A 16189-nucleotide genomic window follows, 5' to 3' on the forward strand; every position below is an offset into this window, starting at 1 on the left:
TGGTGCGGGCGGTGTCCGGTGTCGGCCGGCAGAGGGCGCTGGCGGGGGGGGTCCGGGGCTCGGCGGAGCCGCCCGACGCTCGGGGACCAGGGGACCCGGACGGGGACACACGGGCAGCGGCTCACGGACACACACACCGGACACGGACACACACTCACACACGCGGAGGACAGACGGGCCCCGGGGGCGCGACACCGGACCCCCCGCCGCCCCTGACACGTATCCCCGGCGCCGTGGCCGGGTCCGTGCAGCGCGGGGCCGCGGGACAGAGGTGAGAGCGAGGGAGCGGCTCCTCCGGGACGGACGGGGGTGCGGGGCGCTGCGCGGGGACCCCCCTCCTCCTCCTCCTCCTCCTCCTCCTCCTCCTCCTGCTCCTGCTCCTGCTCCGACCCCCCCGACCACGGCTCCCCGCCCGGGGCTCCCGGGAGGCCGGGGGGAGGGGAAAGTTGCGGGCCGGGCCGGGGAGGGGGAGGGGAGGGGGAAGTTGTCGGGAGAGGAAGTCACGGAGGGCGGGAAGGAGGGGGCAGCGCCACCCCCCCCCCCGCCGCACCCCCCCCCGCCTCCCCGATCTCCCTCTTTCCCTCCCCTCACTGTCCCTCTGCCCCCCGTCCCCTTGTCCCCCTGCCTCCCCGTCCCCCCGTGCCCTTGTCCCCCTGTCCCCTTGTCCCCCTGTGCCCTGTCCCCCTGTCTCCCCGGCCCCTTGTCTCCTTGTCCCCCGTCCCCCTGCCCCCTTGTTCCCCTGCCTCCCCGTCCCCCTGTTCCCTTGTCCCCTTGTCCCCCTGTCCCCCCGCCCCCCGTCCCCTTGTCTCCCTGCCTCCCCGTCCCCCTGCCCCCCTGTTCCCTTGTCCCCCCGTCCCCCTGTCCCCTTGTCCCCCTGTGCCCTGTCCCCCTGTTTCCGTCCCCCTGCCTCCCCGTCCCCCTGTCCCCTTGTCCCCCTGTCCCCCCGTCCCCTTGTCTCCCTGCCTCCCCGTCCCCCTGCCCCCCGTTCCCTTGTCCCCCTGTCCCCCCGCCCCTTGTCCGCCTGTCCCCTTGTCCCCCTGTCCTCCTGCCCCCCGTCCCCTTGGCCCCCTGCCTCCCCATCCCCCTGTTCCCCCGTCCCCCCGCCTCCCTGTCCCCCGCCCCCTGCCCCCCGTTCCCTTGTCCCCTTGTTCCCTTGTCCCCCCGCCTCCCTGTCCCCCTGCCCCCTGTCCTCCTGTCCTCCTGTCCTCCTGCCCCCCGTCCCCGTCCCCCTGCCCCCCGGTCTCTCCCCTCAGTCCCCGCCGGTTTCCCCCGTCCCATCTCTCTGTCTGTCTCTCTGTCCGCGTCCATCCTCTGGTCTCCCTCCACCACCATCTCCCTCCTCCCCAGAAATTCACCTTCCCCAGATCGGCTTCCCTCCCCAGATCTCCCTCCCTTCCTTTTCCCCACATCTCCTTCCCTCACATCTCCTGCCCCACGTCTCCCTCCCTGCACATCTCCTTCCCTCCCCAGATCTCCTTCCCTCCACATCTTCTTCCCTCCCTCTCTCCCTTTCCCCCACATCTCCTTCCCTCCACATCTCCTTCCCTCCCTCTCTCCCTTTCCCCCACATCTCCCTCCCTCCCCCCCATCCCCCTCCCCCAGATCTCCCTCCCTACCTCACATCTCCCTCCTTCCTTCCCTCCCTCCCTCCCTCCCTCCCACAGACTTCCCTCTCCCAGATCTCCCTTCCTCCCGCCCAGATTTCCCGCCCCAGATCTTTTTTCCTCCCCAGATCTCCCTCTCTCCCTCCCTCCTTCCCTCCCTCCCTCCCGTTCTCCTTCCCTCCCCCAGATCTTCCTTTCTCCCGCCCAGATTTCCCTCCCCTCATATCTCCTTCCCTCCCCCAGATCTCCCTTTCTCCCGCCCAGATTTCCCTCCCCTCATATCTCCTTCCCTCCCCCAGATCTCCCTTCCTCCCGCCAAGATTTCCCTCCCCTCATATCTCCTTCCCTCCCCCAGATCTCCCTTCCTCCCGCCCAGATTTCCCTCCCCTCATATCTCCTTCCCTCCCCCAGATCTCCCTTCCTCCCGCCCAGATTTCCCTCCCCTCATATCTCCTTCCCTGCCCAGATCTCCTTCCCTCCCCCAGATTTCCCTCCCCTCATATCTCCTTCCCTCCCCAGATCTCCTTCTTTCCCCCAGATTTCCCTCTCTCCCCAGTCCTCCCTTCTTCCTCCCTCCCTCCCTCCCCTGATTTCCCTCATCTCATGATCTCTGGCCCCATCCAACCCATCCGATCTCTATTCCCTCCCCTCTCATCACGACCACAACCTCCCCATCCCTTCCTAGCACCTGCCTCTTCCCTGCCCGGAGCCTCCCTCTCCAATCTCCAGTCTTCTCCCCTTCTCCCCTCCTGGCCCATCTTCCTCTTTCCCGGATTCCACCCCCCAACGGTCACCCCTCACACCCGCATTGTCTCCCTCCTCTTAGGCCTCCTCACATCTTGCTCTTCCTGAATCTCCCGCAGTCTCTCTCTCTCTCCCCAACCACATTCTCCTCCTTCCCGCTGTCTTCCTCTCCCCTTTCCATCTGCCTCCCTTTCCCTTCTCGTTTCTGTCCTCTGCTAAGCTTCGAGAGAAGCAGCTGCTGTGTCCTAAGGGCAAACCCTGAGAGTGGATGTAACTCCAGGTGTTACAGGAGCTTCTTTTGCGGTCCAGAAACGGTGCCGGGGAAGTCTCCCACGGGGCTCAGCTTCCTTGTTTAGGATGGCGGGCCTGTGGCTCCAAATTTGAAATGTTTCCTCCCTTTTTTCCTCTGTCTCCTCCACCGTCCCGGCCCCTTCAGAGCTTACCTCCGTTCTGGCCTCCTCCGCCTCCCTCTTCCGTGGTGATGTTCCCGAGGAGATCGAGGAGAGCCGGTGCGGATGTCGAGAAATACCGAGGAGCACTCCAGTATTCCCAGATGCAAAAGTGCCCCTTTTGATTTTAATCGGAGAGAGCCACTTCACAGGGCTGCGCAAACACCAGCTCTTCCCACTCAACCTGTCCCCGACCCCTGCTTCCCCACAGCTAGTGACCCTCCCTTCAGGTGCCAAAACCTATCCTGTGGAGGAAAACAGATCTCACGGGTCGGGGTCTTCCCACCCTTTTCACTTATTCATTCAGTCGTACGTTTTGAGCGCCTGCGGTGCGCGGGGCAGTGTACTAGGCGCTCGGGAAGTACGATTCGGCGACAGATGGGGACGATCCCTGTCCGCGACGGGCTCGCGGTCTAGAAGGGAGGAGACAGAGATCAAAAAAAGGAAACAGGCATCGGTAGCATCACTGTAAGTAAATGGAATTATAGATGTCTCCCCATCATGGATAAAAATAAATAGAATTATAATTATAAATAGGGACATATATACACAAGCGCTGTGGGGCGGGGAGGGGAGGTAGAGCAAAGGGGCCCTTTTACCAGCCCGATTCCCACAGGTGCGGTGAGGACACGTCGGTGAGAACAGAACTGTGCCTGGAGAGTGTAGACCCACTGGGTTCTTTTCTGCCGGAGATTGGTGGAGCATTTGAGTAACAAGTGGTTCTGGAGATGCTGGATGTTTTATGTCCCAGCAGTGTGCTAGAAACGTCCGTGCCTCTGCTCAAAGCCTGTCAGGTGATAATGGGGCTGTGGAGGTTGTTGATGCTGGCTTTTCTCAAACAGGCACCAACAGGATTCCTAGTCAAGAAACCACATCTTGTTTGTTAGCTCTAAGGACAAAATTCCGGGCTGGGAGGGTTGTGAAACGCTGGAATGTGTTCCCGAGGGAGGATGCGGACTCTCCTACTTGTTAGCCCTTAAAAATAAGATTGGTCGGCCGTCCAAGTAGAGCCCAGGGCCGGGGTGGGGGTGGGGGGGGGGGGAATAAAAAAAAATTAAAACAACGTTTTAAAGAAACTAGACTGGGCTCAAGAACACCTACTTGCACACCGTTTTAGGAGAACACTGCTATCAGAGTCAGCATTCCAGTTCTTGTCGCCAAGAGGCGGGAGCACTGATTAAAATCTTGGGTGGGTCTGAACAGGGAGTAATAACTGTACTCGTTGTTAAACGCTTACTATGCGCCGGGCACTTAGCTGAACGCTGGAGTGGACGCAAGCAAGTCGCCTCGGACACGATCCTTAGATAGTGCCTATCTTGGATGGATCCCCAGATAACGATACTGCCCTATTAATAGTGACAGTATCGTGGCTCAGTGGAAAGAGCCTGGGCTTCGGAGTCAGAGGTCATGGGTTCGACTCCCGGCTCTGCCACTTGGCAGCTGTGTGACTGAGGGCGAGTCACTTCACTTCTCTGTGCCTCAGTTACCTCATCTGTAAAATGGGGATTAACTGTGAGCCTCACGTGGGACGACCTGATTATCCTGTATCTACCCCAGCGCTTAGAACAGTGCCCTGCACATAGTAAGCGCTTAACAAATACCAACATTATCATTATTATTATTACTACGTGCTAAGCCCTGAGGTAGATAAAAGAGAATCAGATTGGACACAGTCCCTTCCCTACCCAGGGCTCACGAGGTTGTTACTCGCTGAAAGCCTCCCGGAAGGTCAGTGGCAAATCTGGGACTAGAACACGATAATGACGATGACGATGATTATTATGGCATTTGTTAAGCACTTAATACGTGCCAAGCACTGACTAAGCTCTGGGGGCAAATTCAAGACAATCGTAGGACGCAGTCCCTGTTCCACAGGGGCGTCACCGTCTAAATTGGAGAGAGAAGGATTTAATCCCTATTTTACAGATGAGGAAACCGAGGCCTAGAGAAGTTAAGCGACTTGCCCCAGATCACACAGCAAGCAATCGGCAGAACCGGGATTAGGACCCAGGTCCTCCGACTCCCAGGCCCGAGCTCCTTCCCCTAGGCCACGCCGCTTCCCATCGTGATCCCCGACCTTAAAGGAGCCAGTGGAGTGCCCATGGAAACATGTGCAGTCAAGAGAGCAAATAAAATAACGAGAACGGTGACTCACCGTCATCGGAAACGTTCACCGAGCATTCCTCCTTTCATTCATTCCGTCGTATTTATGAGTGCTTACTAGGTGCAGGGCACTGTCCTGAGCCCTTGGGAGAGGACCATCCAACAATAAACGGACGCATTCCCTGCCCACAGTGAGATGAGAGTCTAGAGGACCTAACTCGTGTGCAGAGCATCGCACCGTGAACTGTGTGTCTCCTTTCACCTCCCGTCTTTCTTCCTCCACTCCCCCTAACCACCTCCATCCCCGACCCCGGTGAACCCTCCCCAGCTCAAATGGGGATCTTGACCCTATTGTGGAAGGGGGTGGGGAGAGGAAAGCAAGAATCCTTCATCCCTCTCAGGAGTCGTGTTCTCCCTAGACCTCTGTACCGTTTTTATTGACGCCTCTCTCTCTCTCATCACTCCGTTTTCCACTTTTATTGGTTGCTTCTTGGAATCGAAACTGTAGCCATTAATTTCCCCCCACCCCCAACAACTTTTGGGTAGTGGTTCGGTGTTCATTTTTCCCGTCTACTTCAAGGCGCTTTTTACCTGCAAGGTTCCACTTCGAGTGCCAAAGTCGCCCCTCTCGCCGGGTTTACATTCAGTAGGCGTGAACGGAAAGAATACTGACGTAGATCGCAAGGAAGTTCATCTCGAAGGCGGAAGCCGGGACTAGAGAGAAAGTTAAGCACGGACTTGTATTAGCTCAGAAAATTCCAGGTCAGAGTTACTTGGGATCCGAGGGAGTTGGCGAAAGCCTGCCAGCTGCTTACGGTGGTCCGTGGCCTGGGGAGTGGCTGAAATGGAGATGTGAGATGAACACTGTTGTCTTTACCAAAGATGTAAGTGGCTGATTTGAGCCTTATCTGTGTGTGTTCCTTTTAAGAATCGCATCCTTCGCAAAATTGCCACAGGGCTAAAGCACAGAAAGCTAGCACATTAATTAAAATGAGTTAAAACATCAGGGAGCAAGACATGTCTGATCATAGTTTAACAGCTTAAATCAATAAAGGACCCAAACCAAATAGTAGCCTTCGAGCCATCCCTCTTGGGAAGATCAAGCAGAACAAGGCGTAGGAAATATCTCTAAATGTTATAGATATGTACGGTGCTTTGCACACAGTCGGCGTTCGGTAAATGCCACTGATTGACTAAGGATAGAAACCCTCCAACCGGTATCGTCTTGGTCAAGCCCATCCGGCAGGTGGGGCCCTTTATCTAAATCAATCACTGATTTTTATTGAGCGCTCACTGTGTGCAGAACATTGTACAAAGTGCTTGGGGCAGCACAATACAACCGAGTCGGTGGATGTCATCCCTGCCCGCAAGAAGCTTAGAGAAGCAGCGTGGCTTAGAGCCCAGGCTTAGGAGTCAGAGGTCACGGGTTCGAATTCCGGCTCTGCCACCTGTCAGCTGGGTGACTTTGGGCAAGTCACCTAGCTTCTCGGTGCCTCAGTTGCCTCATCTGGAAAATGGGGATTAAAACCGTGAGCCCCACGTGGGACAACCTGATTCCCTTGTATCCACCCCAGCGCTTAGAACAGTGCTCGGCACATAGTAAGCGCTTAACAAATACCAACATTATTATTATTACGGTTTAGAGGGGGAGGCAGACATTAAAATAGATTAGGAACAGGGGAATAGAAGAGTAAAAGAATATTCGCCTAAGTGTTGTTGGGGCGGAGTGAATAGCAAAGTGCTTAAGGGGTACGGAGACAAGGGCATACCCTTTATCTAGCAAGGCGGAAGAGGGTCCCTTCCACCAGAGAAGCAGCGTGACTCAGTGGAAAGAGCCCGGGCTTGGGAGTCAGAGGTCATGGGTTCTAATCCCGACTCCGCTGCTTATCAGTTCTGTGGACTTGGGCAAGCCACTTAACTTCTCTCTGCCTCAGTTTCCTCATCTGTAAAATGGGGGTGAAGACTGTGCGCCCCACATGGGACAACCCAATTCCGGGACAACCCAATTCCCTTGCATCTACCCCAGCGCTTAGAACAGTGCTCGGCACATAGTAAGCGCTTAACAAATACTAATATTATTATTATTACCCTACTTGCCCCCCATCCCTTATTCACTTCCCACAGCTCTTCCCAGGCAAAAACCCATTACCCCAATCCACCGAACCCCGTTGAGAAGCAGCATGCCATAGTGGAAAGAGCCCAGGCCCGGGAGTCTTAAGGTCATGGGTTCTATTCCCAGCTCGGCTGCTTGTCTGCTGTGTCACCTTAGGCAAGTCACTTCTCTAGTCCGTGCCTCAGTTCCCTCATCTGTAAAACGGGGATCGAGACTGTGAGCCCCACGTGGGACAGGGACTGTGTCCAACTCGATTTGCTCGTATCCATCCCCTCCCTTAGTATAGAGCCTGGCACATGGTAAGCGCCAAGCATATACCATGATTATTATTATTATTATTGTTATTCTGGTAGAGGAAGGGAAAAGAGGGCAGCAGGACGGTCCCTCGGTCCCAACTGATCGAGAAGAGGATGTGCTTGTGCCCAGATAAAAGCTGGGCGCAACACTCCATTGGAGCGATTGAGGTTTTGTCAGCATCCGAAGAGGATTCTCGGAGGGTCCCTTTTGGAGAAAAGTCCATTTTAAGGGCATTTTTTCATTTGTGAGCTTCTGCTTGGTCCCTCTTTCTCCCTGGTTTTTATCGCTGCCAGCGTAGCCAGCCGAGGATCTACAAAAGGAGGTGTGGGATGGTTGCCCTATCTTTCTAAGCAGACGGAGAAGTTGAAAGGGGAATTAGGGAGAGATTGAAAAGCGGGTCGTGGGTGAAATGTATTAGGTGTGGATTTTTTATGGCCCGGGTCCAATTTCCACCGGGCACTACCGATTTCATGGGCTTGCAGCTGAGTCTTTGAAGTTCTTTTGCTCCAGGCAGATTGCTGACTGGTGGTGGTGGTGGCTTCCAGAATGAATTTCCTCACTGTGTACATACACCAAGAAGGAAACTCGGTTCCAGATGAGGGTTTGTTGTGGCCAGTGCCAGAGTTTTCTTGAAAATTTTATAAGATTCGGTCCCGGGGAAAGCACTTCTGAGAACACTAAAGAGACTAAATAAGAAATTAAAACTGAAAAAGTCTTTATTCTCTTTCCTAAACTTGAGAACAAAGGTAATTCAGAAATTGTGGGGATTTATATTTAAATTTTTTTTCCACTCATTTTTTTTCTTTTCCTTCTCCCCTCAATACAATACTTCTGTACCACACCGATTTTGACTCCCTCTTTGTTCTGATTTTATTTCACCCAGTTCTGAGCATCTGTCCTTCATTTTTCTGCCCACCGAGTTCTAGATTCCTTTGTCTTGCATTTTCTGAAAACTTTCTCTTCTTCAGGCTTGTCTGACTTTTCCCATTTCAGCGCTAATCTCCAAGGACTTGATCTTGCTTTTAGAACAGTGCCTTCTGTATTGACTGACAGTCTTCTTTATTGAAACAAATTTGCATTCTTCACTTTCTAGCCCTAGAAGGCTCCCGCGCTGTGAGTAGAGCCCTCCCAAACCGGCATCAGGGCCACCACCTCCATCACCCTCCTTCCTCCAAGTCCCAGGCTTTTCCTGAAACTGTCTCTTGCGCCCAAGAGCAGCGGGGGAAGTGGTTTAAATGGTATTTATTAAACTCTTACTATGTGCCAAACACTGTTCTGAGCTCTGGGGTAGACACAAGTTAATCAGGTTGGACACAGTCCCTGTCCCACGTGGGACTCACAGTCTAAATAGGAGAGAGTAGGGTTTAATCCCCAGTTTACAGATGAGGTATCTGAGGCACAGAGAAAGTTAAGTGACTTACCCAAGGTCACTCAGCAGACAAGCGGTGGAGCCAGGATTAGAAGGCCGGTCCTCTGTCACCCAGGCCTGTGCTCTTTCCACTAGGCCACGCTGCTTCCCTGGGTTAAGCGATCCTTCCTTGGTGCTCCTCAAAGATCGGGTTAAGTCGATGTGCATCCAAGATTGCTAACGTGAGGTGGGAATTTTCCCTCTCCATAATCCGAGGGGCGCGGAAGTTACTCATCCTGAACGGGTACGATTCGAAGGGCGAGGGTGGTTTGCTCCGAGATGTTAGAAACAGCAGCAGTGGTTAGCAGCAGCGGTGTTTATTGAGACTAACGAGGTCAACCAAAATATTTAAACCTCAAGTGGTAAAAATAAATAATTGAGTAAACGATGTTTTACCTGAGTGCTAAGCAAGGTATATATAAGTTCACAGTGGTGGCTGAGCGGATGATCTTTTTTATGGTATTTAAGTGCTTACTATTTGCCGGACACTAACTAAGCACTGGGGTAGATAAAAACTAATCAGGTTGGACAAAGTCCCTGTCCCACGTGAGTCTCCACTTTATAGATGAGGTGACCGAGACACAGAGAAGTGAAGTGACTTGCCCCAGGTCACATACAACAGAGAAGTGGCAGAGTGAGGATTAGAACCCAGGTCCTTCTGTGCACTGGGACCCACTGCTTCTCTCTAGGCCGGGCTGTTTCCCTTCTGCTCTGACTAAGGGTGCTGGGAAATCCCTCAGGGAAGATTTGTTGGAGGAGGTGAGATTTTAGGAGGGCTTTAAATAATAATAATAATGATAATGTTGGTATTTGTTAAGCGCTTACTATGTGCAGAGCACTGTTCTAAGCGCTGGGGTAGATAGAGGGTCATCAGGTGGTCCCACGTGAGGCTCACAGTTAATCCCCATTTTACAGATGAGGTAACTGAGGCACAGAGAAGTTAAGTGACTTGCCCTCAGTCACACAGCTGCCAAGTGGCAGAGCCGGGATTCGAACCCATGACCTCTGACTCCCAAGCTCTGGCTCTTTCCACTGAGACATGCTGCTTCTCTGTGGAGATCGCTGCGGTCTATCTGTTGCGTGCGGAGGGAGGAGAGGAGCCCCAAGCCTGGGAGAACAGTGTCGGGGAGGTAGGAGGTTCAGCTAGAAGGCTGACTTGGAAGGCACGAAGAGGGTTCATAAGTAAGGTGAGGCCAGGTTGGAAGGAGTTGTTGGTTGACGTGCAGGGGATTTTGAGGAGAGCGATTTTGAGTGGGCTGAGAACGACACTTCGGGAGCATCAACCAATCAACTGATCGCATTTATCGAGCGCCGCCGGGGTGCAGAGCACTGGACTAAGCGCTTGAGAGAGTACAGTGTTACAGAATGGGTAGGCACATTCCCAATACGTGTGCAACAGCATGGAGCCTAGATTGGAGCGGAGAGAGACTGGAGGCAGGTTAATGCCGCAGCCCGGCCGTAGCACGACCAGCTCGTCGAGGCCAGGGTATGTGTCTCTTAGGTTGTTGTAGTGCAGTCTCCCAAGCGCTTAGCACTGTGCTCTGCACACAGTCAGCGCTCAATAAATACGACTGACTGACCAGAGCTCGGGCCAGGGTGGTGGCCGTCGGGATGGGGAGGAAGGGAAATGTGTCGGCCTGCGAACGTCTTCTATTCTAAAACCTTTCCCCGCTGGCCTGGCAAGCTTAAAATATACATTCCGCCACAGCACCGCTTTATTTTCTTTTCCTTTCTCACCACTGACATTTCCCTGCAGAACCCTCGCAAGGATCTTATTCCGCGTGCGCTGTGTCCGGTGGAAAGCTTGCCGACGCAGACCGCCTCTAATAAGCCCGCTTTGGCACAGCTGTAATCTGTAAACACGAGACGGTTGACATGTACAGACCTCACCTTGGGAGGGAAACAAGCATCAGGCAGGGCTTTACCCACCCTGGGGCACACAGTAACCACTGCTCCCTGTCAACCGTGCTGAAGAGAAGGATATTTCCAAAAGGCTCAGGAGACCTAGCCAACGTCTAAGTCGCCTAACACCTATCCGCTGAAACCACTGACAAGGAAAGGAGGCAGTTGGCAGGGAGGGGAAGAAGAGCCTGAAATTCTGCTCCTCTAGCTACCGTACCGGGCTGATTTTTATTTCGATTTTATGTATTTGTCCTTTTCCGATAGGGGTATTCGTTAAGCGTCTACTCTACGGCAAGCACCGTTCAACGTGTTAAACGCCAGGCTAGATGCGAGATAATCAGATCAGACACAGCCCCTGTGCCTCTTGGGACTCACGGTCTAAGAGGAAGGGAGGACGGTATCGAATCCCCATTTTACAGATGAGGAAGTTGAGGCACAGAGCAATTAAGTGACTTGTCCGAGGTCACCTAGCAGGCAGGTGGCAGAGCGAAGACTAGAACCCAGACCTTCTGACTCCTAGTCCCGTGCTCTCTCCTCTAGACCAGGCTGCCTATATTTCCTGTATATCTTTTTTCAATTGCAATTGATTTTTTGCCTCCCTTCTCCTTCCCTTTTCAACTACTTACCATCGTTCATAGACCTCCCATGCCAGCTATGACTGGAGTCCCAGAAGCAGGAGATTAATAGTGGGGAGCGGAGAGGACCCAGATAATGAGGAAAACTAGAAGGGTCAGCGAATAGTAGGGCTTTACCCATTTAAGAGTCTGTTCTGGTGCAATTTTAGAAAACCTTCACCCCCAGCCGCCGGGTCGTCAGCTTTTGAATCCTTCTGCACAAAAAGTCCCAGTGCGGGTGGAAAATGTCAACACAGCTTCCTCCAACATTATTGCCACGATACCTTGTTTTTTGTGGGTGATTTTTTCTAAGCATCGTCGTATCCATTATCTCATTTTATTCTCATCACATCCCTAAGAGATAGAAGAAGCGGGTTTTTTAATCTACATTTTACGGATGAGGAAACTGAGGTACGGAGAGGTTACGTATTGCCCTGGGTCGTCCAGCAGGCCAGGAACAGAGCTGAGGCGGGACCCAGGTCTCCTGACCCTCAGGCCCACGTTCTTCCCATTAAACCACACTGCCGCTCTTTATGGTATTTAGGGTATCAATCGCTGCCCAAGTGGATAAGTTGAGCAGCTTTCTGTAGCAGTGCAGCCTTATAGATAGGGTTAAGAAACCTTGGCTTGATTCCTTTTAGGACTCAAATTCTTAGGGCCGTGTTAATTTTCAAGCCTCTAGGAACATTAAATTTGAATTTCTGACAGGTAGCGGTTAGGAAAAAGCTCTTTATCTCAATGCCTGAGTGTCGTTTTCTTTGGCATTTCGTTTCCTCTGGGGTATTGCAGAGGGAGGTGCCTGACATTTGGATGATTGGCAGAGAGTCAATAAATACATGTGTGGATTGCGTCACTTCTGGCTCCTTCTAACCCCTTCCCACCCTGCCCAAACTTTGAGAGCAAACACTTGATGCAGCCCAGCGGGTAGTGTTACTTCCTTGGGGGGCGTGAAAGGATCTATCGTGCTCTGTGGGAGTCAGAAGATCACGAGTTCTAATCCTGGTTCCACCACTTGTCTGCTGTGTGACCTTGGGCAAGTCGTTTCACTTTTCTGTGCCTCAGTTACCTCATCTGAAAAATCGTGATTTTTCGTGATTTCGCGAACCCCAAATGGGACAGGGACCGTGTCCCACTCGACTTGCTTGTATCCCCCAGTGCTTTTAGTACAGTGCCTGGTACGTAGTAAGCGCTTAACAAATACCACAGTTATTGTTATTAATAAGAAATGCCGTAATCAATTAGTTAATTAAGGGAGTAGTTTCTGAAGACAGTGGTGAAAAAGTGAATAAGGACCTAGAATTCCCCACTGTCTCCAGTGGCTTCAATTCTTTTCTGCTGTTTTTTTAGGATTTACATTCCTGCTTTTAGGTTTTCTGCACCGTCCCCCGTTAACCACCCCTCCACCCATTGCACTCCCAAATCTTCCCTTCCACCCTCCAGAGTCACCTAGATCCAAATGGAGAAGAGGATTCTCTGGCCCCAAAGCGAGAAAGTGTTAAAAATGTGTTGTTGCTAGATTTCTACAATGTTTACATCTTTTATTTTTAGAGCATTTACTATGGCAGCAAAAGGCTTTCCTAGAGGAGTTTCATTTGTGTAGTGGGATGATAATTAATCAATGGTATTCATTAATTGCTTGCTCTGTGTAGAACACTTTACTAAATACTTGGCAAAGTACAGTAGAGATGATAACTAGCCAAAAGGCCCTCACCAATCAATCAATCAGTTGTTTTTATTGAGCGCTTACTGTGTGCCGAGTACTGTACTAAGGGCTTAGGGAGGGTACAATATTACAGTATAACAGAGTCGGCAGACACGTTTCCTGCCAACAGTGAGCTTGCAGTATAGAGCGGCATGGGGGAAGGATGGTGGCAGAGGCAGTGATAATAATAATAATAATAATGTTGGTATTTGTTAAGCACTTACTATGTGCAGAGCACTGTTCTAAGCGCTGGGGTAGACACAGGGGAATCAGGTTGTCCCACTTGGGGCTCACAGTCTTAATCCCCATTTTACAGATGAGGGAACTGAGGCCCAGAGAAGTTAAGTGACTTGCCCACAGTCACACAGCCGACAAGTGGCAGAGCTGGGATTCGAACTCACGAGCCCTGACTCCAAAGCCCGTGCTCTTTCCACTGCGCCACGCAGTGGGGAGGTGGTAGCCACTATCCGTTCTGTCCTGGGTCCTTTGGCTTTGGTGTTTGATTGGTCAAATGGGGCCATGGTATTTTTTCAGCGTTAACTATGTCCAGAGCACTGTACTAAGCATTCGGGAGAGTACGATGCAACAGAATTAAAAGATACATCCACTGCCCATAACGAGTCTAAAGAAAAACGCCTTCTGCCTGGGCCCGTCGGCAACCCTTTCGAAGTGGCCTGTGATGGAGTTTGTGATGGGGCCGCTGGAGATTCTGAGTGGTTAAAAGGGATGATGGAGTGGGGAGGCAAAAGAGGGATTTTTGTGGCTCTGTGTTGGGATGTGATGGTGCCCAGGTTGCAAGCTTGCAGGGGAACTGGCTTTTCTCATCTGTTTTCCAGGTAGAAGGAACGGGCTGGGATTCTGTAGTCATGGGGTCTCATTCCAGAGAGGAATTTCCCTTGTCAGAACTCACATCTCACTACTGAAATAAAGTGCATCAAGGGAGGGAGGAGGAGATGTTCTCAGCTGTCAGCCTGCATTCAATCAGTCAATCAACAATATTTGTCTAGAGCTTGGGAGAATATAGTACATCGCAGTTGGTAGACACATTCCCTGCCCACAAAGAACTTACAGTTTAGAGGAGAGGAGACAGATATTAACATAAATCAGTAATTCATAGGGTAGAGAGTCACTGAAGTAGCTAGGAAGGAGTGAGAGGGAACCAAGAGGGATTTACTGAATACCTACTTTGGGTCAAGCTCGGTACTCAGTGTTTGGGAGAGTGTGGTAGGCCCGATTCCTGCCCCGGAGGAGCTTACAATCTGTCCAGTTGCCGATGTTTTTTGTATAATTAAGAATCTGAGGGTAGTGTTCTACTCCATTTAATTTCTAAGGAGCCATCCAAAATGTTCAGACCCTTAATTAAGGTCCACATTAGTTTTTTTTTTTTCTGCATAGCATCTAGATAATGGTGGTGCTCAATGACAAATGTAACTTTTTTGTGAGACTTTAGAGTTTAATATCCACACACCATTGGTGCTCTTAGTCTGTTTTCCTTTTTAAAATGGAGATGCTTGTGAAGAATTGGCTAGTTGCTGCGAATTCAAGACACCCCCAGAATTTGATTAGAAAGCATCCCTATTTTCATGAATTGAGGTTTATGTACCCTTCTTATTTTCTATCTCCAGGGAACATTGGATTAGCAGATTAGGTTAAACTGTTTGCTGGATGTGCTCAGGATTGGGTTTGGGGGTTTTTTTTTGGATTTCACCTGATGTGTATCTGAGCTGCAGAATTGCCTAAGTCTTAAAGCAAGCTGGATTTTCTCTGGTTTTCTACATCGGGTAGGAAAGATTTGATTTATAAAATGTGTGCATTGCTGAACACCTTTCATTCAATAGTATTTATTGAGCGCTTACTATGTGCAGAGCACTGTACTAAGCGCTTGGGATGAACAAGTCGGCAACAGATAGAGACAGTCTTAAGGGTATTCCTACAGATGAGCTTACTCTCCAAAATATAAAATTCAGAAAATCATAAAAATCGCAGTAGAATCATTTTAATCACCCGTTGACATATCCTAGCCCGCAAGGTGGATTTCCCACCTTTGAGGGAGTGTCTGCAAGGATCTTTTTTTTCCATATTCTTGCTTTCTTTTGTTTCTGGGGGCAGTGGAGGCTGGCATCGTATGGAAACACTTCTGAGGAAGTTTAGTTTCATTTGTGTTGTCGGAGTAATTGCCTTTTCCCTTGGGTGATTTTTTTTAACCACTTCGATTGGATGGTCTGGGGCTACAACAGGAAAGGGGGTAGAGACAGCCACAGCATCGCCAGTGGAAGTGACCACACGTTATTTTTGGTTTTCAGGCAGAAATGTCTGTTTTTTATGGGAGACACACATTATCAGGATCATTTGAGCTTGTTTCAGGGATCTAATCTTGAGCTATTGAAGTGCCCAGAGGCTGGGTGAGTTGAGAAGCTTGTGGCAAAGCCTGTGGTGAAAGGATGCACTTAATTTAGGAAAGTTTCTCATTTCCGGGCATTCCCCTCCTTGCTGTTGTAGCAAGATAGAGATTGTTAGGTATCCAGGTGCGGAAAAATAGTACACCGAGTCTACTTTCAGTTCTGCTTATGGATAAAACTGTGCATCACTTTTTTCAAGTTGATCTAATCCCTTCTTGAATTTATCCAAACCCTGCCTGACTCCGCATGCCTCCATATTGTTGCCTGAAGAAAAGTAAGTGTCCCGAATTCATTCTAAAAGAAAAGCAACACTTTCTCCTCCGACTAAACGCAGTGCCATTTTGCTGTTGAAACAGGCGGTAGTCTTCCTGAAGTCCTGAAGATTGGAAGAAAATAAACCAGCAGCTGACAGACAACTGGTAAATACCCCTCTGAAGTCATTCGCTGAGTTTCAGCTGCCCTACCATCTTCTCAGAATTAACATTGACGTGTTGGATATCCAAGAAACCTGACCAGGTCCCAAAGGTACTTTTTTTTTTAAATGGTATTTGTTAAGCGCTTACTATGTGTCGAGCACTGTTTTAAGCACTGGGGCAGATACAGGTCAATCAGGCGGTACACAGTCCCTGCCCAACATGGGTCTCACAGTCCGTGGACGAAAGAGAACAGGAATTCAATCTCCATTTTACAGATGAGGCAACTGAGGCACTGAGAAGTTAGGTGATTTGCCCAGGTCACACAACAGGCAATTGGCAGAGCTGGGATTAGAATCCAGGTCTTCGGACTCCCAGGTCCCTGATCTTTCCACAAAACCAGTGCTGCTTCTACTTCAGAAGATATTCTTAGCCTCTGAC

The 16189-nt window shown here is 51.0% G+C and overlaps 1 long non-coding RNA gene across 2 annotated transcripts in view; it reads left to right on the forward strand.

Moving 5' to 3' along the window:
- The first annotated feature begins 35 nt into the window (after positions 1 to 35).
- Positions 36 to 16189, forward strand: part of LOC103170374 — a 30487-nt gene continuing 14333 nt past the window's right edge. For both annotated transcript variants that reach the window (XR_003753902.2, XR_003753903.2), the window contains exons 1-2: positions 36 to 271; positions 15692 to 15860. This is a non-coding gene — a long non-coding RNA (uncharacterized LOC103170374). The remainder of the gene's footprint in view (positions 272 to 15691; positions 15861 to 16189) is intronic.

Source organism: Ornithorhynchus anatinus, chromosome 20 (genome assembly GCF_004115215.2).
Source record: "Ornithorhynchus anatinus isolate Pmale09 chromosome 20, mOrnAna1.pri.v4, whole genome shotgun sequence".
Classification (NCBI taxonomy): Eukaryota; Metazoa; Chordata; class Mammalia; order Monotremata; family Ornithorhynchidae; genus Ornithorhynchus; species Ornithorhynchus anatinus.